We start from the raw sequence: 27515 nt of genomic DNA, 5'->3' as shown, positions 1-27515 counted from the left end.
CCCAGAAAACTTTTCGGGGAGAGGTATTCTGGGCTCTAAAACAACAGGGGATGGTGCTGGTGCATTAATTGCCTGAAGGGTGCGCACCATCTCAGACAACTGGTTGATCTGTGCCTGTTGAGCGTTAACCGTGTTAGTTAGGCCATTAATGGCCGTGGCTAAAAGTTCAACCTGACTGCACAGCGCATCCACAGACATTTTCAGGTCTGCTGTTCTGTCACGAATGGTGTCAGCAAGTACAAAGATCTGATTCTTTGGTAATCTGCAGTATAACCAAACAATACAGATACTAGATCTGATTATAAGGTGATCTGCAGAATCACCAATAATGCAAATATAGGAACACTGAAGAATATCATGATCAAGTCCCACTTTATTGCACTGTGTGTAGTGATTGGTGCAAACAGTAAGTACTGATAGATAACACTACCTCACCAGAGGAGCTGGTGGGTGCTAACAGTACTGAGCTCCTCACCAGAGACAAGGGCTCTCTGGTGGGGATAGAATGGTCAGACTAATCGAGTTGGCAATAGGCAGGCAGATACAGTACAGAATCGTAAGGCAGAGGAAAATCGGTAGAACAGGCAAAAGTCGGCAACAATATCAGATGGGCTGAAGTACAGATTCACAGAGCAGAGAGAGATGACAGTTTCCAGGCAGAGTAGGCAACAAGTTCAGATGGGCAAAGGTACAGAATCACTAAGAGTAAGAATAGTCAGAACGAGCCAGAGTCAAACAAATAATACAGTAATAATGCACAACCCTAACACTGTGTGAAATCCCCGGTTTCCTCCGGGATCAAAGCACACCGGATCTAGCTAAGGTCTGAGCGCTAACACGAAGTGATCGCAACAGCAGACGAGTTGCCACTGAATCCGCCGCGCTTAAGAAGCGGAGGAGACCCTCGAGGCACGCCCACCGCCCTCCACCAATCAGCAGCGGCGAGCGTACCCTCTGACGTCAGCCCACCAGTCGGTCAACTGACGCGCCTCCTCCTGGCATAAAGATCCTGCCGGTGAGCGCGCGCACGCGCTAATGCACCCCTGTGAGCAGCAGAGACACCCGTCCTCGGCGTGCTAGACGCCCGAGGTGCGAGGAGACTGGCAGGCAGAGAACCAGAAGTAGCTGCGGTGGTACTGCTATCCACCGCAGCTGACATGTCGCTATTCATTACAATGGGCCAACATTTCTAAAGAATGCTTTCAGCACCTTGTTGAATCATTGGCACGTAGAATATAGGCAGTTCTGAAGGCGAAAGGGGGTCAAACACTATATTAGTATAGTGTTCCCAATAATCCTTTAGGTGAGTGTATATAAACAACACAATGAACAATAACTCATGTTTGAATTTTTGTCGTTCGTTGGTGAAAAGAAAAAAATATTTAAACCCCTTTTACACTTACCTTGTTGCGTGTCTTCCACGTAACGCACCTCATCGCAATGACCATTGGTCAACAGAACATGTTACACTTCCTGCTATCCGATGCGCCGGAAGTGTTCTAACTTACTCAGAAGCTGCAGTGCATTATTGCGCACCTCTTGCAGCACTGGAGCCTATGAAAGTCAAGGGTTATTAACACTATAATGCTGAAAACTTTTCTTGTTTTGCAGTTACAGCCAGACTTAACGATGTGGTAGCTATTGACTTCTCACTGATAGCACCTCCAGCCGTGACACCTGATAATGTGTATATGGATATGAACGTACAGAGGCCCACTTGTCAAAGACTTTTGTTAGGATACCCACCTATGCAGAAGACCTGCAAGAGGAACTTCCGATAAGGGAAGAGAAGCAGAGGAATTTTGTGCAAAAATAAGGATTGTCCCTCCTACACTCTGAAATAAGATATAGTTTAGCATAGAATGGTGCTTGGACAGCGGTGTTTTACCCAAAACTTAGTCTATGAAGGTTACAGCCTCACTTCCTTTGTCTTTGCCTGCCTTAGGACTGGTACACACTTTCAACGCATGTCGTCTGTCGCGTTATCCCTAGGCTGGGCTCCACACACGTGTCAGCTGTGCAGCTGATGAGGCGCTGTGTTTCTATGCAGGGGGATGATGGAGGGACAATGAGCAACACATACATGACATCACGCGACGGGCAGATATAATGAGATCAGCAGGTGAATAGGAATCGCTAATGCTGAGTAAATCCGCCCAGTGGATTGTTCGCTGGCTGGGCATCAGAGGTCGTCGGGTGCCATACACACGCCTGATTGTCCAATGAGGTGGTTGTTATACGCTGCCTCAGTCGACTTGTCATGCGTGTGTACAGAGCTTTATAGAAAATATTAAATGCAGACATCTGTAGATTCCAAAATTTCTATAACACCATCCACAACTTTTGTCCACCGGGTGAAATTTTTGGAATCCATCATAATTCCTCTCCACAGCCAATGCCTCCTCCCCACCCCTGATGACCAGAACTTGATGATCTACATTGACTGTGTCTCTGAATTCTTTTTTCATTCAGCTGGTTTTGATTATCAGTCATCTGAAATGCTTGTCTTCAATGTGACCGACGACATGGCAAGAGAAAAAAAAATCAGCTAAAAAATACTGTGGTAACAATTGTATTCAGCGGTTCTTTTCTGTCACAGAGGGATAAAAACAACTGAATGCTTTTGAATCTGAAAATACCATGTTCATTTATCTAATAATTAAAATTGCTAATATGCATTGCATGAAATAGATAAGGGTGTTCTTCAGGCAGGGTTGACGCTACCATATAGGGAAAGGGGCAATTCCCCCAGGGCCCCCGAGCGCTGCCATGCTCCTCCAGATCTCCCCCTGACTTGTGCTCCCTGGGGCCGCTGTACTGTTTCTGCAGCATTGCAACTCACCTGTCCTGGCGTGCTGCTCTGTCCATGCTCCCCGGTCTTCATCCCTGTTGGCTGCCCCTTCTCCATGACCCGTCGGCTGTCATTACATAATATGCACTGGGAAAGGGAGAAGAGGCATCTCTGTGAGAATGAAGATGATAGCGCACAAACTAATGGAGCAGCGCGACTGGACAGGTGAGTTTCTATTCTGCAAAGAAATGGTGCAGGAGCCCAGGGGAGCACAGTACAGTTGAGGGGAGATCTGCGGGAGGCCCGGCAGCTAGCTCGGGTGCCCTGGCCGATGAATTTCCTGCAGGGGGGTGGTCTACTTATATGCCGCTTGCCTGATTTTCATACAATAAAAATGTTAAGACATTGCAAGCTTTTTCCTAGTATACTTCAGGTTTTATACTGTATTCCACACAAAATTATTTTACATTTCGCAAAAAATTGAGAAGGGTAAAACCTCTGGGAGGTTCCTACTGCTATCAGTGCTCCCCTCAGTTCATGTTCTGGTGACATCCTGGGGTCTAGGACAAGAAGTGAACGAGAACAAGTAAAACAGCCATAGAAAAATGACGCAGGTTCTAATTCTTCCCCACCCTGCTGCAAATGGCTTCACCATCAGGGGCGTAATTAGAGGGGAGCAGGGCTGTGGGTGCTCAAACATCTAACCTTCCCTTCCTCTGATACAGGGGACTATACTTTCGGCCAGGTGTTTTTATGGCTACACTTGTTATGGGTGTGAAAATTGTGATGGCCACACTTGTTTTATGACCCTTGTGAGATGGGCCCCAAGGCCATGCAGGGTATTAATGGGAGGTAAGGGAAGGAGTGTGAACATGGAGGAGGCCCCATCAAAATTTCAGTGGGGGCCCTATGCATTATAGTTACACCACTATTCACCATTGCTGTATCTGCCATTGATTTGCTTTCACTTCCTTTTCCACTGACCATCTTCAGCTGAAAGAGGAAGTGAGAGGTGGAGTGAGAAAACTCGATATTGGGTGTTTGTCCTGCTATGCCTCTAGTCCTAACTAACCTCTGGCAGAGGAGCAGCAGTGAAAGAATAGCCTTTAGTGTTCCTTTATCTGTCCCTCAGTAACAGTTGCTGTGCAAGTAAATTAATTTCAAAAATTTCTAAAAAGCAAAATGGAAGCCCTTCTTGGTACTACGACAGTACATTCTGCAGCTCTGCCCAGCAAGGCGAGATGACATAGTGCAATAAATTTTATTTAGTAGGACAGTGATTGGTTTAAGTGCAGGAGACATTTCTTCAGGTTTACTTTAAAGAGGACCTGACCCTTGCACAGGACAGAAAGAAAACAGAGAAATCCACCCTGTATGTATTTAGAGAGTTTAGCCTGTCTATTTCTCCCTCATCTGTGATTTCTGTCATAAGTGTAATTTGATCTCTCAGCCGTGTCAGCTCGGGAATCAGCAGAGCAGCTAATTTGTAACACACAGGAAGTTAACCCTATGTCTGATTCCATGAAAGTAGGAAGTAGACACACTGCAGATTTATTGCAGGATTTGAATCAGCTGTGAGGGCTCATTCACACTAGAGGCGTTTTTCTCTTTTTTTTTTAAAGTGCTGGCGCTTTTTTCAAAATCTCCCTGAAAGCGCTTACACCATGAATCTCTATGAGAGAGTTCACTTCTGAGCAGTACGTTTCCAATTCGCTCAGAAAAGCAGTGCTTGGGCCATTTTTGAGGCTTTCCGCTTCAATGGAAGGTATAGGGAAAACACAAAATGCTCACAAAATCGCTTTGTTAAGAATAAACACATTGTAATTATTCTTTTCGGTTCGAAGAGTTCACTTCCTGACTTGGTCAGGAAGTGAAAATCCGCAATCTCTCGGCAAAACCGCTTAGAAAACAATTTTTTTTAAAAACAAAACAGCACGCAGGTAATCACTTTAAAAAAAAAACAACAACAAAACTGGCCAAGGTGGACGGCCACATGAACGGAACGCAATGTGAACAAAGCCTAACAAAAATGTTTTTCTTCAAAGGTTATTATGCTGAAGCTTATCTTTTTTGAGCAGAAAGGAAGTTCGGAGTTCAGGTCCGCTTTAAGTTCTAGGGACAACTAAGTTCAAGAACCAACAAAGGCCCCTTTCCTACAGGAGGCTGAAGATGCTTGGTAGCACTCGGCACAGGTGTGCAAAAGGTGCCCCTCCCCCATGGAATCAAATCTGGGTATAGCTGTGGCCGTGCACAAATGTGCCATGTTGCAGGTGTTACCCGACAGGTAATGCCACCTGGACTTACAAGCGCTACCAGTCAAGTTGTATGTAATTGCAGCCAGAAGGCATTTGCGGCCCACAGTCAGGAATCTGCTCAACACAATATGCACGCAGTTCAACCGCCTCCAGGAAAGAGGCAGGCAGATTATCCATTTAGATGTTACCCACAGTATTAGAGAGGTAATTATAACACAATTGTAACATGATATTTAGATATTCACTGTATTCAAGAGTCCTTGCAATACTTATTTGGTTGTCCTCTCTCCTTATAATCAAAAAAACAATGTATTCGTGCGCTCACTTAATTAGTGTCCCAGTGTTACTAATGACATTAACCAGTCTATTACTTAACCAGCAAACGAGTTCTCTGGATCGCAGCGTCAATCATCAAGCATAAGATGTATTTCAATAAATTTCCACCACGACACTGCGCTCACAGCTTCAAAGAAAGGGGGAAACAAGAAAACATAGCATAATACTGTTTGGACTTATATCTCCTTCCCAAACACCATGTGCTCTAGATAATGTCCTAGTGTGTCCCCACCGGCATGCAGGGTCTCACAGGTCCTCACCATATAGCGTGGCCGCCAATTAACAGACAGCTATACACATCTAGTACTATCACCAGGTGTCACAGTGCTCTTCCTGCTATCCAGATATCCCAAACACCAGTACACGTGGACTCTCACCTATTCACATTGCCATCCACATTAAAAGACAGCAAATTCGCTTATTGCATCACCTCAACAGTCGTCTCCCCGCAGATGGATCCACATCAGAGCAGATAGTCCATATCACCTATCAAACTGAAAGGCCTCTCATAGCGTAAACACGTACTTTTATTTTAAAAAATTAAAACAAAGTGCACTCACATGATCCAAAGTTTAACAAGCATAGCATAAAATCAATGTCCTCCACGCCAGCTCTCTCCACACCCGTAGCTCCGCCCTACGCGTTTCGTGCATGCGCACTCATCAGGGGCTGGAGGTGTGTGCAAGGCCAGCATGTTATACCGTGTCCTGACTTCCATTCTACTCCAATCGGCATGACTTCCCATCCCCAAGATGGCCACTACCCAGTTTCCGCCCTTCTCCCACGAATGCGCAATAGCGCTAGGACCCTTACCCTATCGCTCTATGCCACATCAGATTGGGCGGGGCTTACAGCCGCCCACAGCGGACCGCTCGCTCATGGCATAGCAGATCCGTATACTCGGACGGCGGACTCCGTCATAAGCGGCGCCCCGCCCACCAGCATCATGTCATGGCATATATGTTGCACGCCCACCAAAATATTCCACCTAGCTGATTGGTCGCCCGTCAAGAACAACCAGCTGATTGGCTGGCAGGAAAAGGAGGTCTAATGGCTACCATATTCGTTACATCAGAGTTACATCACATAAGCCACTCCTCAAGCCCCCGGTGAGCCACCCACATCAGTACCCGTCGGCATTTAACCATAATTACAGCATTAGACATACAAGATAGACAATGGCAGGCTAACCATATCATTTAAAAAATTCACATTATTAAAATCAACCCCTGCAATATATCACATTGGGCTCTATTCATAAAACCTTCCCGCAAGTTTTCCGCTCAAAACAGCGGATTTTCCCGTCCATTTAGCAAAGTGGGCATTCAAAAAAGCTGTTCCCGCATGAAAATCTACAATCCCCCAGCAGAGCGAGAAATTTCCGCCTTCTCCAGTGTTTTTCTAGATTTATCTAGAAAAAAGTAACAAAATGGCCATTCATAAAGATTTGAGGAAGCGGTATGTGGACGGGAAATACCGCTTCCTCTGATTTTGCGGATTACATACAAGTGAATGGGACAGACCTCCCAGAGAGAGCAGTGCACGGAGGGACTCTGCTGGCTGAAGTGTTTCCGCATGCCTTCCGACAGCTTACCGCCAGCTTTCAGCGGGAGATCTCCGCTCTTGCATCGCAGCTTTCAAGATTTCTTTGAATGACCACCCAGAAGTGTAAAATACCGCTGCGGTATTTTCCCTCCAGGAGTTTTCTCGCAACAACTTTTTTATGAATAGAGCCCATTGAGATCGGCCCAGACGGAAAAAACGTCTGTAACCATACATTGGCAGATAACAGTCACAGTATCCAAATCAATTAATAATTGTATCCAGCATGAACCCCACCCACCCATTACCCCATAATTGTATACAGGACCACCCTCCCCCTCCCCATTCCCCCAAAAAGAACATCCACACCAATCCCATCAGAACTTCACATCCCAGCGAGATGCATGCCTGTCCCCAAAAAGGGGGGCACACATGCATCTCATCATCAGTCATTGGAAATAAAGCAATTTAGGTCAAACTCAACATTCAACCCCCCAGGTTGTAATGATTTTAATTCATATATCCATCTCGATTCCATCCTGGACTACTCCCTCACCTTATTGCACCCCCGCCACTGAGCCCGCAATCAATCCCACAAAAACTCATCCCCATCGGATCACACCCATGGTTTTCAGCAAAGTGTTTGGATAGATTATGTCCAATATTGCCTTTTTTAATATTTCGTACGTGCTCCCCAATGCGTTCTTTCAGCCTCCTAGTGGTCCTTCCAATGTATTGGTATCCACACGGGCACCAACACATATAGACAACATGACTCGTGTTACAAGTTATACAATACCTGATTTTATATCCTTTCTTATTGACCTTTCCCACAAAGGCCCCTCCCCTCACTGATCGTGCCTCTCTGCATCCAACACAATCCCGGCAGGGGAAAAAACCCTTATTCCCCGCCAGATCTCCCCTATTAATCTTTGGTCCATCGATAAAGCTTGGAACCAGGATTTGTTGCAGATTCTTGGCCCTTCTGTACACAAAACGTGGTTGTGCCGGTATCACCTTACCCAGAACCCTGTCCGCTTTGAGCACATTCCAATGTTTCTTAAACACTTTTTCAACCTCATTGTACCTGCAGTTATAATCCAACATAATTGCATAATCATATTTACTATCCCAGTTGTTTCTTCTACCACCCCCCCCCCCCCCCCCCCCCCTCACCATATCACCCCATCCTGCCTTTCAGTGGCATCCCGTATCTGCATCAGTGTTGTCCTGTCATAACCCTTCTCTACAAATCTCTCAATAAGCATATCTGTTTGCTCTCTGTAATCAGTCACCTCCGTGCAGTTTCGCCGAATTCTGTGCATCTGCCCTTTAGGTATATTCGTCAGCCATTTTTTATGGTGGCAGCTAGAATATGGAATGTATCCATTCCTGTCTGTTTTCTTGAAATGTGTTCTCATCTGCAATCTGTCCCCCTTCTTATATAGATCTAAATCCAGGAAGCAAATTTTATTCAGATCGAACTCCGCAGTGAGCCTAATCCCCCTCTGATTACAATTGAGCCACTGGATATAGTCTTCCAACTGCTTTTGGCCTCCTCTCCAGATAATACACAGGTCGTCAATATACCGAAACCAGTGCTTAACTGGACTGCTCTTATCATCACATAGTACACCCCGTTCCCATTCGTCCATAAAGATATTTGCCAGGCTCGGAGCGAACTTCGCCCCCATCGCGCATCCCGTAATCTGCCGGAAGAAATCCCCTGCATACCAAAAGTAGTTATGGCGTAACACGAACTCCAATAGTTCTAAAATAAATAGAATTTGCTCCCCCCTCAAGATCCCCTCACTCTCCAGGGCCTTTTTCACTGCTCACATTCCTTGGTCATGTGGTATTATAGTGTACAATGACGCTACATCGGCTGTCACTAAGATATCGTTTTCTTCTAACACTAACTTCTCCACCTCTTGCACCATCTGCTTTGTGTCTTTGATCAGATACGGGAGTCCACTCACCACAGGCTGTAAAAACCTATCGATATATTCCCCCACCCTCTGGTTTATGGATTCAATCCCACTAATGATGGGCCGTCCTGGGGGTTTCTCAAGATCTTTGTGAATCTTTGGATTCTGATAGATTACAGGCACTCGGGGCACATCAATCACAAGGTATCTAAATTCTGCATCATCAATTATCCCATGTTCCAGCCCTTTTCTTAAAATGTTCCTTAATATCCCCTTGTACTGAGTCGTCGGATCTCCCCTTAATTTCTCATGAGTGAGGCTATCCTCCACTATCCTGTCCAGTTCTTCAACATATTGATCCTTCCTCATGACAACTACCCCACCCCCCTTATCAGCAGGTCTAATCAGGAGATCTTTTCTTTCTGCCAGTTTTAATGCTGTTATCAATTCCCCATCCTTACGCTGTTCGTCCAAGCCCTCTAGATCTGATACCACCAATCTCTTAAAAGTTTCCACCGTATGGCCTACATTATTCACATTGGGGTTAAAGAGAGATTTGTTCCTCAATCCGGTGTGTACATACTCCGGTACCGGTTTTGTCCTATTGTCCAGACCTTCCCGAGTTAGAAAGTATTTTTTAATGTTCAACTTCCTGACATATTTCTGAATATTTATATACGTACCAAATTTGTCAAGCCCCTGTTTCGGGGCATATTTCAAACCTTTATCCAGAATGGCCACCTCCTCTGGCTTGAGCTGGACCTGACTGATATTAAAAATTCCCTTTCCCCTCATCTCCTTCTTTTTTCTTCTCCCCCCTCTGCACCCTCAGAGAGAACCTGGAAGGGGGAGTGGCCAGACAGGACCCCAGCAGGCATATTACCGGTCCCCAGCAGCTGCTGAAAGATGGCAGGAGGGGAGCCCTGGATTGTATAGATCGGTTATAAATAGGCGTGGAAGATTTGGTGGATATCGGGGAGAGGGGAGACACTATGAAGGTGGTACCCAAAGGGGTTTCTATAACCAGCCAAGAACCCCAGGATACAGAGCAGGTGGGGTGGGCCCAAGACCCAAGAGGGAATGGAGACCACCAAACAGACAGCCTGATATACCAAGCCATGTAACCACCCAGAATCGATATGATCCCCTGAACGATGTTGGTGATGATTTTTTTTGGGAAAATCTGGGACGAAGTGAGGAGGAAGAGAGAGGGGGAGGGGGGGTGTGGATTCAGGGGGTGGAGGGAGAAAGAGAGGAATAGAAGAGGGTGCAGAATGGGGAGAAGAAAAAAGGAGATGAGGGGAAAGGGAATTTTTAATATCAGTCAGGTCCAGCTCAAGCCAGAGGAGGTGGCCATTCTGGATAAAGGTTTGAAATATGCCCCGAAACAGGGGCTTGACAAATTTGGTACGTATATAAATATTCAGAAATATGTCAGGAAGTTGAACATTAAAAAATACTTTCTAACTCGGGAAGGTCTGGACAATAGGACAAAACCGGTACCGGAGTATGTACACACCGGATTGAGGAACAAATCTCTCTTTAACCCCAATGTGAATAATGTAGGCCATACGGTGGAAACTTTTAAGAGATTGGTGGTATCAGATCTAGAGGGCTTGGACGAACAGCGTAAGGATGGGGAATTGATAACAGCATTAAAACTGGCAGAAAGAAAAGATCTCCTGATTAGACCTGCTGATAAGGGGGGTGGGGTAGTTGTCATGAGGAAGGATCAATATGTTGAAGAACTGGACAGGATAGTGGAGGATAGCCTCACTCATGAGAAATTAAGGGGAGATCCGACGACTCAGTACAAGGGGATATTAAGGAACATTTTAAGAAAAGGGCTGGAACATGGGATAATTGATGATGCAGAATTTAGATACCTTGTGATTGATGTGCCCCGAGTGCCTGTAATCTATCAGAATCCAAAGATTCACAAAGATCTTGAGAAACCCCCAGGACGGCCCATCATTAGTGGGATTGAATCCATAAACCAGAGGGTGGGGGAATATATCGATAGGTTTTTACAGCCTGTGGTGAGTGGACTCCCGTATCTGATCAAAGACACAAAGCAGATGGTGCAAGAGGTGGAGAAGTTAGTGTTAGAAGAAAACGATATCTTAGTGACAGCCGATGTAGCGTCATTGTACACTATAATACCACATGACCAAGGAATGTGAGCAGTGAAAAAGGCCCTGGAGAGTGAGGGGATCTTGAGGGGGGAGCAAATTCTATTTATTTTAGAACTATTGGAGTTCGTGTTACGCCATAACTACTTTTGGTATGCAGGGGATTTCTTCCGGCAGATTACGGGATGCGCGATGGGGGCGAAGTTCGCTCCGAGCCTGGCAAATATCTTTATGGACGAATGGGAACGGGGTGTACTATGTGATGATAAGAGCAGTCCAGTTAAGCACTGGTTTCGGTATATTGACGACCTGTGTATTATCTGGAGAGGAGGCCAAAAGCAGTTGGAAGACTATATCCAGTGGCTCAATTGTAATCAGAGGGGGATTAGGCTCACTGCGGAGTTCGATCTGAATAAAATTTGCTTCCTGGATTTAGATCTATATAAGAAGGGGGACAGATTGCAGATGAGAACACATTTCAAGAAAACAGACAGGAATGGATACATTCCATATTCTAGCTGCCACCATAAAAAATGGCTGACGAATATACCTAAAGGGCAGATGCACAGAATTCGGCGAAACTGCACGGAGGTGACTGATTACAGAGAGCAAACAGATATGCTTATTGAGAGATTTGTAGAGAAGGGTTATGACAGGACAACACTGATGCAGATACGGGATGCCACTGAAAGGCAGGATGGGGTGATATGGTGAGGGGGGGGGGGGGGGGGGGGTGGTAGAAGAAACAACTGGGATAGTAAATATGATTATGCAATTATGTTGGATTATAACTGCAGGTACAATGAGGTTGAAAAAGTGTTTAAGAAACATTGGAATGTGCTCAAAGCGGACAGGGTTCTGGGTAAGGTGATACCGGCACAACCACGTTTTGTGTACAGAAGGGCCAAGAATCTGCAACAAATCCTGGTTCCAAGCTTTATCGATGGACCAAAGATTAATAGGGGAGATCTGGCGGGGAATAAGGGTTTTTTCCCCTGCCGGGATTGTGTTGGATGCAGAGAGGCACGATCAGTGAGGGGAGGGGCCTTTGTGGGAAAGGTCAATAAGAAAGGATATAAAATCAGGTATTGTATAACTTGTAACACGAGTCATGTTGTCTATATGTGTTGGTGCCCGTGTGGATACCAATACATTGGAAGGACCACTAGGAGGCTGAAAGAACGCATTGGGGAGCACGTACGAAATATTAAAAAAGGCAATATTGGACATAATCTATCCAAACACTTTGCTGAAAACCATGGGTGTGATCCGATGGGGATGAGTTTTTGTGGGATTGATTGCGGGCTCAGTGGCGGGGGTGCAATAAGGTGAGGGAGTAGTCCAGGATGGAATCGAGATGGATATATGAATTAAAATCATTACAACCTGGGGGGTTGAATGTTGAGTTTGACCTAAATTGCTTTATTTCCAATGACTGATGATGAGATGCATGTGTGCCCCCCTTTTTGGGGACAGGCATGCATCTCGCTGGGATGTGAAGTTCTGATGGGATTGGTGTGGATGTTCTTTTTGGGGGAATGGGGAGGGGGAGGGTGGTCCTGTATACAATTATGGGGTAATGGGTGGGTGGGGTTCATGCTGGATACAATTATTAATTGATTTGGATACTGTGACTGTTATCTGCCAATGTATGGTTACAGACGTTTTTTCCGTCTGGGCCGATCTCAATGGGCTCTATTCATAAAAAAGTTGTTGCGAGAAAACTCCTGGAGGGAAAATACCGCAGCGGTATTTTACACTTCTGGGTGGTCATTCAAAGAAATCTTGAAAGCTGCGATGCAAGAGCGGAGATCTCCCGCTGAAAGCTGGCGGTAAGCTGTCGGAAGGCATGCGGAAACACTTCAGCCAGCAGAGTCCCTCCGTGCACTGCTCTCTCTGGGAGGTCTGTCCCATTCACTTGTATGTAATCCGCAAAATCAGAGGAAGCGGTATTTCCCGTCCACATACCGCTTCCTCTAATCTTTATGAATGGCCATTTTGTTACTTTTTTCTAGATAAATCTAGAAAAACACTGGAGAAGGCGGAAATTTCTCGCTCTGCTGGGGGATTGTAGATTTTCATGCGGGAACAGCTTTTTTGAATGCCCACTTTGCTAAATGGACGGGAAAATCCGCTGTTTTGAGCGGAAAACTTGCGGGAAGGTTTTATGAATAGAGCCCAATGTGATATATTGCAGGGGTTGATTTTAATAATGTGAATTTTTTAAATGATATGGTTAGCCTGCCATTGTCTATCTTGTATGTCTAATGCTGTAATTATGGTTAAATGCCGACGGGTACTGATGTGGGTGGCTCACCGGGGGCTTGAGGAGTGGCTTATGTGATGTAACTCTGATGTAACGAATATGGTAGCCATTAGACCTCCTTTTCCTGCCAGCCAATCAGCTGGTTGTTCTTGACGGGCGACCAATCAGCTAGGTGGAATATTTTGGTGGGCGTGCAACATATATGCCATGACATGATGCTGGTGGGCGGGGCGCCGCTTATGACGGAGTCCGCCGTCCGAGTATACGGATCTGCTATGCCATGAGCGAGCGGTCCGCTGTGGGCGGCTGTAAGCCCCGCCCAATCTGATGTGGCATAGAGCGATAGGGTAAGGGTCCTAGCGCTATTGCGCATTCGTGGGAGAAGGGCGGAAACTGGGTAGTGGCCATCTTGGGGATGGGAAGTCATGCCGATTGGAGTAGAATGGAAGTCAGGACACGGTATAACATGCTGGCCTTGCACACACCTCCAGCCCCTGATGAGTGCGCATGCACGAAACGCGTAGGGCGGAGCTACGGGTGTGGAGAGAGCTGGCGTGGAGGACATTGATTTTATGCTATGCTTGTTAAACTTTGGATCATGTGAGTGCACTTTGTTTTAATTTTTTAAAATAAAAGTACGTGTTTACGCTATGAGAGGCCTTTCAGTTTGATAGGTGATATGGACTATCTGCTCTGATGTGGATCCATCTGCGGGGAGACGACTGTTGAGGTGATGCAATAAGCGAATTTGCTGTCTTTTAATGTGGATGGCAATGTGAATAGGTGAGAGTCCACGTGTACTGGTGTTTGGGATATCTGGATAGCAGGAAGAGCACTGTGACACCTGGTGATAGTACTAGATGTGTATAGCTGTCTGTGATTTGGCGGCCACGCTATATGGTGAGGACCTGTGAGACCCTGCATGCCGGTGGGGACACACTAGGACATTGGCCTCAATTCACTAAGATCATGCTGGAGATAATAAAGCAAGAGAAAACTTACCTCCACTAGTAAGAGAGTTATCTTATCTCTTCATTCCTTACGTTACCTCTTCTGTAGTTAATTTACCTCCTCTGTAGTTTTTTCCACACACAGTTAATGAACAGCCTGTCTTTAACTCTGGAGTTATTTTAAGGATTAAAGAGTTAATTTAAAGACAGAAGAGTTAACTTTAGGTTTGCCTGAGGTAAAAGGTTTCCTGAATACTACATGCCTTATCACCACGGTAACAACTCTAGAAGAGTTATTAAAGACAGGAGATAAGCTTAGTGAATTGAGGCCATTATCTAGAGCACATGGTGTTTGGGAAGGAGATATAAGTCCAAACAGTATTATGCTATGTTTTCTTGTTTCCCCCTTTCTTTGAGTGGCAACTTTGGAACAAGATAACTCTGAAGCTCTCTCCTTATAGTTTACTAAGGGCTCTCCAGTGAGTCTGAACATCTCTTCTCTTCCAATAATGATACCGCCAGTAAAGACAGATCCTCTAGTCAGTGTTCTCCCCAGTCTCTTTTAGCCGGGTGCTTCACCCAGCTAGATTTGGTGACCACCCGGCTTTCATCGGCTCACCTCCTCACCGCCTCCTATGCTGTAAGCAGAGTTGCCCTGCATTTTCCTCTTACCCCACCCGGCTGCTTTTACATGCCACCCGGCTGGAAAAAAAATTCTGGGGAGAACACTGCTCTAGTGTACATAAAATAAGATGCTAAAAATGTATTGCATGCATTTTTTGGAACTAGCACAAAAGGAAGCACCCAAGTCACCACCCAATAAAGGGAATGTATCCCTATAGCTAGCACTGGAGACAGGCAACTCACAGCATATGAAGACATTGGGCCATTGTGGCATACCTCCGAATGTCCCCCCAGCATACGCACAGCTGTGGTGCTTCTGTCTCTTACCGATTGCGGCTCCTCACCGCAAAGGTTCCTCTGCAGCTTGACAGCCGCAGTCTCATCTCTATTACCCGTGTAGTGGTGCATGTAATGAGAGGTGCCACTAGATGGGGTCAGGGATCAGACTGCGGCTATTAAGCTGCAGGGGAACCTTTGCCGTGAGAAGCCGTAATCGGTGAGTGACAGAAGCGCCACAGCTGTGCATCTGCTGGGGTGATACTGGAAAGCATGCCACAATGCTGAAGAGAGGTATGCAGAGGTTAACACAGCCTCCACAGCTACGGCAACTTATCAGCAGCACTCTGCACATGGCAGGGGGAGGGGACACAGTGCGGACACTGACCACTGTATAAAAGAAACGATACCGCTGTGCAAATGCAGCTGAAGCTTTCATGTTGCAATGGGGATGATCACTCAGTGCTTATGACTCTAGTACAAGCATAGACCCTCACTTTTGGCCCACTTTTTGTTCTAGAAAACTCAGCTTACACTCGAGTGTATACAGTACTTTACTTTTATCTTGTGGCACTTTAATAGTCTTAGCAACTGCAAATCTTAGAGACACTGGGCATTGTTGAAGTTGCATGCCAGCCACATGAAATTTAGTGCACATATGTCTGCCATGTAACAACTCAGCTGGCAATGCTTGTGTAGTTGCATGTGCAGATGCTCTGCAAACATGTAAGAACTCTGTGGTAAAAGCTTGCCAAGATTTACCTGTACGATTTGCAGTCTGAAGAACTTCTGATGAATCTTTGGTTTGTATATCCAGCACACATTCTGTCAGGCTGGAACAGGAATCAACAATCCTAGAACAGTATAGATAGATCCCGTGAAATCATGCAGTATCACTGTAGTATCTCAATAATATCACAGCACCATCTACAGACCAGAAGCCTAAACACCAGAACTCAGTTAACCAAAGTCTCAAGCAAGCAGAAAAAAAATCCTGGCCTTGCAGGATGCATTCATCTAGTTTCACACTTCTATAGAGAGGCATAAACCTGTGTAACTAAGTTAAGTCTGCCCTTTGTCTTAATTTGGTTTTTTATTCATGTATTTCAATATTAATGCAGAGTTTAGGGTCTTGTACTGTTTTTTAGCTAGACCTGTTTTTATTATTCAGTCTCAAGCAACCAGAAACTACACTTATCTGGCATCAGCTAATCCTTGTTGTTGCTGGATAATGGGGGTTTTACTGTATTTAATATTTGTGCGAATATCCAAGAGATCTGTTTTGAATATAAGTTCCATAAATAATTTTGATAGGAGGCAGAAAGATCACTGGATCGCTCAGTGTTCTCACCAGGCTCTTTTAGCCGGGCGCGCCACCCGGCTAGATTTTGTGACCACACGGCTGTCATCAGCTCAGCTCCTCACCTCCTCCTATGCTGTAAGCACAGTTGCCCTGCATTTTCAACTCGCCCCACCCGGCTACTTTTTCATGCCACCCGGCTACTATTTCATGCCACCCGGCTGGAAAAAAATTCTGGGGAGAACACGGTCTCTTCTGCTGGATGTTCAGAGTTTGGCAGATTCTTTTCCAACCAGATCTCTTCTCTTCACATCCACAATGTCACCATATAAGTTAGGGTGCATACACATATTCAATTTAGATTGGCCAATGACTTGCCAATTTTACTACTTCCATGTAGTATGAGAGTTTACCTACACAATCTGTTCATAGTATTCCAAATCATTTTGCTCTCCTACTACATGAAGGTGGTAAAATTGGCCAATCATTAGCAAATCTAAATTGTATGTGCCTGTAGTGTAGGGCTGCACGATTTTAGGGGGAAATCGAAATTGCGATTTTTCTCTCAGAAATCGCAATTTCGATTTCCTCCTGATTTTTTTTTTAAATCCTGTTTTTTGCACTTTGGGGCAGCGGGGGGGGAGGGGGGGGGTTTTGTGTGTGTACACGGTCCGGAATGCCCGTCCGCACTGCCCGGTCCGCTGTCTGTAACTTGCTTCTGGCCCCGCTGTGCGCGGATTGGCCAGAAGCAGTGAATATGTATAAGTGTTAATGAGCGGGGGGGGGGGGGCGGATCCACTCGAGCGAGCGGCGGGCACATACAGCATTACTAATCACTGGCTAGCGATGGAATCACGGCAGCGGTAGGCGGAGCTGTATGCTCTGTACAGCTCCGCCTACCGCTGCCATCATTCCATCGCTAGCCAGTGATTAGTAATGCTGTATGTGCCCGGCTGCTCTTTCGAGTGGATCCGCCCCCCGCTCATTAACACTTATACATATTCACTGCTTCTGGCCAATCCACGCACAGCGGGTCCAGAAGCAGTGATCCTCAACACTAGCAGCTAAACTAACAACATTAAGCTCGACTGAGATTTTCAGCTTGTGCTGCAAGGAGGGCACGTCTGAGTCAAGCGCAGATAGTACCAGTCTGGTACTATCTGCGCTTGACTCAGACGTGCCCTCCTTGCAGCACAAGCTGAAAATCTCAGTCGAGCTTAATGTTGTTAGTTAAAGGAAAGGTTCAGGGAGGGTGGGTAAAAAATCAAAATCAATTTCCACTTACCTGGGGCTTCCTCCAGCCCGTGGCAGGCAGGAGGTGCCCTCGCCACCGCTCCGCAGGCTCCCGGTGGTCTCCGGTGGCGCACCCGACCTGGCCAGGCCGGCTGCCAGGTCGGGCTCTTCTGCGCTCCAAGGCCCGGAACTTCTGCGTCCCACGCCGGCGCTCTGACGTCATCGGACGTCCTCCGGGCTCTACTGCGCCTGGCCAGGACGGGCGCGCCACCGGAGACCACCGGGAGCCTGCGGAGCGGTGGCGAGGGCACCTCCTGCCTGCCACGGGCTGGAGGAAGCCCCAGGTAAGTGGAAATTGATTTTGATTTTTTACCCACCCTCCCTGAACCTTCCCTTTAAGCTGCTAGTGTTGAGGATCACTGCTTCTGGCCCCGCTGTGCGCGGATTGGCCAGAAGCAGTGAATATGTATAAGTGTTAATGAGCGGGGGGGGGGGGGGGGGGGCGGATCCACTCGAGAGCGCGGCCGGGCACATACAGCATTACTAATCACTGGCTAGCGATGGAATGATGGCAGCGGTAGGCGGAGCTGTACAGAGCATACAGCTCCGCCTACCGCTGCCGTGATTCCATCGCTAGCCAGTGATTAGTAATGCTGTATGTGCCCGCCGCTCGCTCGAGTGGATCCGCCCCCCCCCCCCCCCCGCTCATTAACACTTATACATATTCACTGCTTCTGGCCAATCCGCGCACAGCGGGGCCAGAAGCAAGTTACAAACAGCGGACCGAAAAACCGAAGGTACTGACGATCAGCAGATCGTCTTGCCACGAACCGCGGTTTCGGTTTTGAACCGAAAAACCGTGCAGCCCTACTGTAGTGAGGCTTAATATCATCAGCCTACAGCTGCAGAGGAAAAGCCAGCAAGAGCAGTCATCTGACCATTTATAGGCAAGAGAAAAAAAAGTTTAACTGGGGCTTCTTGCAGCCCCCTGGACTCATCCTGTACCCACAACGTCCGCCCTAGTCCTTCCAGCAACCCCGCAAAGCTGGCCGGCCACGCACCGCCTCACCGCGCTTCCACGGCTGGAAGCATTCTGCACACCGCCACACCGCGCTTACACGGCTGGAAGCATTCTGCACATGCACAAAACGTGAAAACTGCTACTGCGCATATGCAGATCACTGCCGGCCTTGGGAGTGCAATCAGGGTGCACGCGGCTCAGAGTCACAAATGTGGTGACTGGCCCAATTTGCGGGAGTCGCCACTGCTTGCCGGAGGGACTAGGGCTGACATTGTGAGCACAGGATGAATCCAGGAGGCTGCAAGAAGCCCCAGGTAAGTTATACTCATTTTTTATTTTGCCTTAAGTAACCCTTTAAGCTCTGATCAAATTTCAGTTTTGAAGTGTAACTTCACTTTTGCTATCAAGAAGCAATCTGTGTTGGGGGAATACCTGTTGTCTTCTGATTCATTCATAGCATTCATGTAGGCACAATCATTTTAATGAAAATTATGTTTCTTTTTTATTAAATCCTGATGTAAAGAAGAAGCCCACACTCTCCTGTAGTGCAACTAGCTCATAAGGGCCTTTCAATAAGACTGATGTAGAGGAACACAGTGACAATGGGAGCCTAAAGGCTCGTACACACGCCTAACTGCAGCCAACGATGGGTCCGTCGGCACCTCCCACTGGGCGGGTTTTCAGCAGACAGTACAGCGTGTGTACAGTCTGTCGGTGGACTGATAAGGCTGTTTCTGAACGATCCGCCGGGCAGATCGTTCAGAAACAGCCTTATCAGTCCGCTGACAGACTGTACACACGCCGTACTGTCTGCTGAAAACCCGCCCAGCGGGAGGTGCCGACGGACCCGTCATTGGCTGCAGTCAGGCGTGTGTAAGAGTCTTAAATGGTGCAGTATGTCACAGATTAGTTGGTAAAAACGAAAAGCAAATTGTGGTACTCACAAAGGAAGGTTGCATAAGGGGCAACCAACCACTGAATGCAGATGGAGATATATAAACCTGACTCCATTCTGGTCTCCAGCTGGAAATGTATGTGGTCGCAATCTTAAAACAGCAAAGGCCCTACTGGCAGCACACCACTAGGTACCAAGGTCAACAGGCTAGTTGAAGGGTTCTAGGGTGATGTAACACCCATCAGTAATGATGGTAAACCCCACTTGCTATAATTACAAAAGGACGATCTTACTGAAAGCACAAAGGGAGTAAGAGGTGCCCCATGGTAGGTAAAACTGGGTGTAAAACAACTAAAAATAGAAAAAAGGGGCTTATCTCAATAACAACATATTAATATATAAATGTTAAAAAGAAACAAAAAGCACTTTGAGGGTCTGGGCCCACTTCCTTAGGCCAAATACAATGCCAAAAGTGTGTGTTCAGCCAAAAACAAAAGCGCTTTGTTCTTGGTTCATTACACACTTTTAAAGCTGTATTTGGCCTAAGAAAGTGACCCACGAAACGGCGTAGGCCTTCGAAACGCATTTCCTGTGTTTATTAACATTCATACGCATATGAACTTGTCGTTATTGTGGTGGCCACCTCTTTTTTTCTATTTTTAGTTGTTTTTAAACATCTTTACAGCTGTTTCCAACTGCCAAAAAACATGCAGCAGCTACATCACCTGCCAACAGTAAAAATGTTCACTGGAGTTCCTCCTTAACCGTCCCTCTGAGGGGCTCACAATCAAATCCCTACCAAAGTCCTACTGTCTATGTATGTATTGCGTATGTATCGTAGTCTAGGGCCAATTTAGGGGGAAGCCAATTAACTTATCTGTATGTTTTTGGGATGTGGGAGGAAACCGGAGTACTCGGAGGAAACCCACACAGACACGGGGAAAACATACAAACTCCTTGCAGATGTTGACCTGGCTGGGATTCAAACCGGGGACCCAGCGATGCAAGGCAAGAGCGCTAACCACTACGCCACCGTGCTGCCCATCCTATTGAGGCTTCCCCCGTCCTCCTCGGTCCCACGGCAGCAGAAATAAAGCTCCCCGAACAGCGGGGTTTTTAAATATTTGCCTTCCCGGCTCCAGCGCAGGATCGGCTTTCTGCTCGGAGATAGGCGGAAATAGCCAATCGCTGTCGGGACGCTCTACTGCGCAGGCGCAAGTCTCCTGCACAGTAGAGCGAACCCGACGAAGATTGGCTATTTTCGCAGAAAGCCGCAACAGCACCCCCGCTGGAGTCAGGAAAGGTAAATAAATCAGGGCTTGTCGAGAGAGGATTCTGGGACACTTCGGGGGAGCCAGCGCTGGACTGCCTGCAGCTACAGGGGAGGGGGAAGCCTCATTGGGACCCTGAGGCTTCCCCTTCCCGTGGTGAGTACCCCACAGGGGAACTTTTTTTGTTCCAGGTTCTCTTTATGGTAAGTAGTAAGTAGGGTATTGTACTGTTTTTTTTAGCTATGTATAGACACTGTGGTTGTGGCACACCTTACCCCTTAAGATGTGGGTGCATAGCCTAGATCCTAGGTTCTCAACATGCGGTACGCATACCCCAGGGGGTACTTCTGATGGTTCCAGGGGGTACTCAGGCTTGATAAACTTAACCAAGAATAACAAATTTAGAGTTGTAGAGAATTATAAATCCTATACAAACAGCAACAAATTAGTATTTTATCTAATTAAAAGCAACAGTAAATGCTTGGAAATTGTTTACAACCAATTATCATGTACTATGATTAAATATATATTTGTTAAGGGGTACTTGTGATAATGTTTACTATGCCAGGGGGTACTTGGTGAGTACAAGGTTTTATAAAGGGTACATACCAATAAAATGTTGAGAAACACTGGCCTAGATGGTGCTAAGCCCAAGCACCACAAAAGTCAGTAGTTCAATGAAGTTTTAGGCTAGCACACCACGCTTGAACGCGTTCAAGCGTCCGCACTACAGGTTGGCATAGCAACACGTGGGGCGGATGTGACGTTTTGGACGCGTCGGACCCAGCGGAAGTGATGCAGGATGCGACGAGGTGAATGGGGAGTGCTCGGTAACGGCTGTAATAGCCGTGGTGCGGACTTGGGAACCTATCAGGTTCAAATGGGCAGAAGTTTCCGCCCACTCGGCAACGGATTGACAGCATCAATTTCGGTGAGATCAGTAGTGCAATAAGCATTTTATCATATATGTTAGTGAGAAGAAGGTCCCCAGTGTTCTCCCCAGAAATTTTTCCCAGCCGGGTGGCATGAAAAAGTAGCCGGGTGGCGAAGGGGGGGCGGGGAATGCAGGGCCAGTGCAACTCTGCTTACAAAATAAAAGGAGGATGAGGAGGCAAGCCGATGTACCTGCTAAGTACACACAATGCAATTTTCTGACAGATTTACTGTCAGATCGACAATTTCCAACATGTCCGATCTGATTTCCGATTTTCTGTTCACTTCTATAGGAAATTGTGCAGAAATCAGATCAGACATGTTGGGAATAATCGATCTGACAGTAAATCTGTCAGATAAGTGCATTGTGTGTACCTAGCATTAGCATCGTTTCAGATTAAGGAGCCCAGGTCCCTTTTTAAGCCGACCTGAACTTAGAACTTCCTCTATGCTCTAAAAGATGCGCAACAGCATAATTTAGCAAGGAACCTTTAAATAAGAATTTTTGTTACAGCTGATGCAAATCCTAAAATAAATCTGCAGTTTCTAGTTCCTGCTTTCTTGGAAGCAGACAGGGTTTACATCCAGTGCTTTCAAATGAGCATATCTGCCCCATCTGAAAAAGCAGTCATGTGACACAGGAAGAGATCCAATTACTCAGGCTTATTTCTCTAAATACAGGGTGCATTTCTCGGTTTTTCTTCTGTCCTGTGCAAGAGTTCAGGTCCACTAACTTCCCACAGAGTGAAGGGGGAGGGGGAGCACATCACTACGGACAGATACAAGCTGGGGCCTGAGGGAGATGCAGACACAGCAGGAGAGGAGTGCACTAGAGATGGGAAGTTCGGATCTTTTCAATGATCCGGATGATTCGAATCGGATCATTGAAGAGATCCGGATCTTTGATCCGAATCTCGGATCATTTTACTACCGGAAGCATTCGGGGGTGAAATGAACAGCAGGACAGGTCTGTGGACAGGAGAAGGGGAGGGAGTGGACACACAGAGAAGGGGAGAAGATGGACAGAGGGCAGGGAGTGGACAGGGAAGGGAGGAGGGACGAGCAGAGAGCAGAAATGTTTGCACGTAATACCCACATGCTGAAGTCATATGCTTTACATATATTTCACCTATATGTTCATCTGTACACTTTGAAAGAAAAGGTCGCACAGTGAAAGAAAGCATTCCCAGAAGTGAAGTGCAGCTGTTTAGTGCCGAGTGCAGGAGGATTATATTGCCTTTCAATCACACTGTCTGCAAAGTTACTGAGCTGTGCTGAGCCAAAAGCTTCCCATGTGTTCACTGTGCAGCACTATGGAACAGACAGCCTGTAATGAGCAGCACATTATAGCCAGTATGTGTGCTCTACACATATCTGGCAGTGGCACCCATGTCCCCTCTCTCTCATCTACCTGTCCCTGCAAGGCTGCCTCCCTTCCAACAGAGCGCTCCATCTCTGCTCTGCTTCCAAGACCCCGCTGCGAGGGGGCGTGTCGCTCCTGGCCCCGCCCCTTTTGCGATCCGAATCACTCATTTTGATGATTCGGATGATCGACTCAAAATAGATTCGGATCAAAGATCCGAATCGTTCATGATCCGGACAACACTAGAGTGCACAGGAAGCTGCCTTACAGCCTGTCACTGAACATGCTCTGCATGGCTGCGTCTCCTCTGCCCCCAAACTAAAAGTGAAAAAAACATGCAGAGCTCTGAAGGGGCATCACTTCTCCTGCTCCGTGTCTCCCCCCAGCTGGATTAGACCAGCAGCTGCTGTTTTCATTCTCTGGCATGTTTACCTGCAGTCTGGGGGAGGAAGGAGAGAATTGATTAGCAGCTCTGCGGCTGTCCTGGACTGCTGGACCCACGTGGCTCTCATCTCACTCCTGCAGGCTGCTGATAATGCCCAGGAATGTGTGTGTGTGCTTGGCTGCCACTCTCTTCTCATTGACAAGAGAGAGAGGCCGCCATTACATAGATCCTACTTCTCGTGGAGGGCGGCCGCGGGAGGGAGAATGGAAGCAGGAGTCCCGCCCCTTACAACCCACCCAGCCAATCCCTGTGTCATCAGAAAGCCTGCCCAGCCAATCCCTGCCTCACCAGAAAGCTCGGGGTGACAGGCAGAGGAGCGCTCCTGCAGTTTTACAGCCTCAGCTTTCGCTATTGAGCATGCGAGAGCTGGCGCTGATTGAAAGAAGGTAATGGAGCGCTTCTATGTGCAGTTTTAAAAGGTCCAGCGCTGAAGCTAGGCAAGCACATGACAACAGGCGGGCGGGGTTTCAAATCAGCGGCCCGCCCACCTAATTAGCCCTGGGGAGAACACTGGGTCCCACAGTATATGTAATGCATAGGCAATATGACGAGCAGGATGGTGCATAGATTCCTGTGTGTATTATATGAAATGTGACTTTGTTTACATATGTAAATGCCAGTGATGTAGACAGCTGAAGGGGAGCGAGTATGTTCTTGATTGTCATGGGTGGATACCTACCCTAAGGTATATATGTTCTGAGCACTTTTTGGTGTATTGTTTGTCTGCACATTCTGAAGAAGGAGACCCGCCGTGGCTCCGAAACAATTGTCACTCTTGTGTTGATGGAGCAATAAAGGAGAACGATTGCTTTTTGAAGCAGGTGTGCTAGCCTAAAACTTCATTGAACTACTGTTTTTTTTAGCTAGACCCGTTTTTATTATTCAGTCTCAAGCAACCAGAAACTACACTTATCTGGCATCAGCCATTCCTCATTGTTGCTGGATAATGGGGGTTTTACCGTATTTAATATTTGTGCGAATATCCAAGAGATCTGTTTTGAATACAAGTTCCATAAATAATTTTGAGTGGAGGCAGAAAGATCACTGGATCTCTTCTGCTGGATGTTCAGAGTTTGGCAGCTTTTTTTCAAACCAGATCTCTTCTCTTCACATCCACAATGTCACCATATAAGTTAGGGTGCATACACACATTCAATTTAGATTGGCCAATGACTTGCCAATTTTACTACTTCCGTGTAATATAAGAGTTTACCTACACAATCTGTTTATGTACAATGTTCATAGTATTCAAAATCATTTTGCCCTCCTACTATATGAAGGTGGTAAAATTGGCCAATCATTAGCAAATCTAAATTGGATTTGTGTATGTGCCCGTAGTGAGGCTTAAAGGGAACCAGAGACGTTGGGGGGAAGCTTTTATACATACCTGGGGCTTCCTCCAGCCCCATACGCACGGATCGCTCCCACGCCGCCGTCCTCTGCTGCCTGGATCCGCCGGTACCGGGTCCCATCATTGCTGCGAGTCGGCCGGCAGACGCGGCCAAATGTCCGCATCACACGGGGCTCCCTCCATACACATACGCATGAGGCTGCCTACTGCGCAGCCTCATGCGTACGAGTATGGAGGGAGCCCCTGTGGTCTGCCGGAAGTGACGGGACCCGGTACCGCCGATCCAGGAAGCGGAGTATGGCGGCGTGGGAGCGATACAGGCTTATGGGGCTGGAATAAGCCCCAGGTATGTATAAAATCTTGTTCTATTTTTTCTTGCCGTTCCTCTCTGGTTCCCTTTAATATCATCAGCCTAAAGCTGGAGAGGCGGAGTCAGCAAAAGCAGTCATCTGACCATACCGTACAGGACATTTTAAGGTAAAATTAAAAGAAAAAACTATTTAACATACCTGCTGCTTCTTGCAGCCCCCTGGACTCATCCTGTGCCCACAACGTCCGCCCTAGTCCTTCCAGCAACCCCCACAAAGCTGGCCGGCCACGCACCGCCTCACCGCGCTCCCACGGCTGGAAGCATTCTGAACATGCACAATATGTGAAAACCACTACTGCGCATACACAGATTGTTCCCGGCCTTGGAAGTGCAATCCGGGTGCACGCGGCTCAGGGCCACAAATGCAGAAACTGGCCCAATTTGCGGGGGTCGCCACTGCTTGCCGGAGAGACTACTATGGACGTTGTGAGCACAGGATGAATCCAGCAGGCTGCAAAAAGCCCCAGGTAAGTTACATTTATTTTTAAAGGGATACTGTAGGGGGGTCGGGGGAAAATGAGCTGAACTTACCCGGGGCTTCTAAAGGTCCCCCGCAAACATCCTGTGTTGGCGCAGCCACTCACCGATGCTCCGGCCCCGCCTCCGGTTCACTTCTGGAATTTCAGACTCTAAAGTCAGAAAACCCCTGCGCCTGCGTTGCCGTGTCCTTGATCCCGCTGATGTCATCAAGAGTGCACAGCGCAGGCCCAGTATGGTCTGTGTCTGCGCAGTACACTCCTGGTGACATCAGCGGGAGCGAGGACACGGGCGTGCAGGCGCAGTGGTTTTCTGACTTTAAAGTCAGAAATTCCAGAAGTGAACTGGAGGCGGGGCCAGAGCATCGGTGAGTGGCTGCGCCAACACAGGATGTCTGCGGGGGACCGTTAGAAGCCCCGGGTAAGTTCAGCTCATTTTCCCCCGACCCCCCTACAGTATCCCTTTAAAGCTCTGAAAGGTTTTGATCTTTGAAGTTTAACTTAACTTTTACTATCAAGAAGCAATTTGTGTTGTGGGCATACCTGTTGTCCTCTGGTTCATTCATAGCATTCATGTAGGCACAATCATTTTAATGAAAATTAAGTTTCCTTTTAATGAAATCCTGATGTAAAGAAGAAGCCCACACTCTCCTGTAATTCAACTAGCTGATGAGGGCCTTTCAGCAGGGCTATATTTAGGGTTTGGGCTCCCCTAGGCACCCCAGACCTATGACGCCCCTCCCCCCAAATGAGATTGGGGGCGCGCAAAGCGGCCCACGGCAATAAAATGTGTGTGGCCACAGAAAAAAAACACATTAGCCAGATGTTCTCTCGCACAAAATAGTGGTAGGTATTAGATTGTGAGCTCCTCTGAGAAAAGTCAGTAACATGACTATCTTCTCTGCAAAATGCTGCAGAAGATGCCAGTTCTATATTAATACATAATAATAATAATATGGTAGGACATTAGACTATGGCAGGATTAGATTGTGAGCTCCTCAGAGGACAGTCAGTGACATGACTACGTACTCTGTGAAATACTGCTGAAGATGTTAGTACAATATAGTACAGTAGTATGGCAGCACCCTGGCGTAGTGGTTAGCACTCTCTTGCAGCGCTGGGTTCCCGCTTCGAATCCCAGCCAGGTCAACATCTGCAAGGAGTTTGTATGTTCTCCCCGTGTCTGTGTGGGCTTCCTCCGGGCACTCCAGTTTCCTCCCACATCCCAATAACAAACGATACAGATAAGTTAATTGGCTTCCCCTACAAATTGGCCCTAGACTATGATACATACATACACATATGACTATGGTAGAGATTAGATTGCGAGCCCCTCTGAGGGACAGTTAGTGACAAGACAATACATACTCTGTACAGCGCTGCGTAATATGTTGGCGCTATATAAATAATACAAGTACAGTATAAGTAGCCAGGTCTATTGGTGTCCCCAGTAGCCAGGTCTATAGGTATCCCCAGTTTAGGTAGTAGTCAGGGGTGTAAGTAGAAATCACTGGGCCCCCTTTCGAAAATTTGGATGGGCCGCCCCCCGTAGGTGCAAATAATCGTAATAGGGCAGTGTTTCACCTTAAAATCATCACAATGACGGCAGCATAACAGAATAAAATAATTGGAATGTGGTCAGCATAACAGCATAAAATAAACGTAATGTTGGCATCATTTCAGCATAAAATAATCGCGATGTGGGCAGCATAACAGTATAAAATAATCACAATGTGGGCGTCATTCCAGCAGAAAGA

At 46.9% G+C, this 27515-nt stretch overlaps 1 long non-coding RNA gene across 1 annotated transcript in view; it reads right to left on the bottom strand.

Annotated features, from left to right (window-relative positions):
• The window catches only part of LOC137549579 (uncharacterized), a 76597-nt gene that overhangs the window by 48248 nt on the left and 834 nt on the right, over positions 1–27515 (bottom strand). Inside the window, exon 2 of the long non-coding RNA XR_011026832.1 lies at positions 15863–15954. This is a non-coding gene — a long non-coding RNA (uncharacterized lncRNA). The remainder of the gene's footprint in view (positions 1–15862; positions 15955–27515) is intronic.

The sequence above is a fragment of the Hyperolius riggenbachi genome, chromosome 1, assembly GCF_040937935.1.
Source record: "Hyperolius riggenbachi isolate aHypRig1 chromosome 1, aHypRig1.pri, whole genome shotgun sequence".
Lineage (NCBI taxonomy): Eukaryota > Metazoa > Chordata > Amphibia > Anura > Hyperoliidae > Hyperolius > Hyperolius riggenbachi.
The sequence above is the reverse complement of the archived record's forward strand: the minus strand, read 5'-3'. Positions and strand labels throughout refer to the sequence as shown.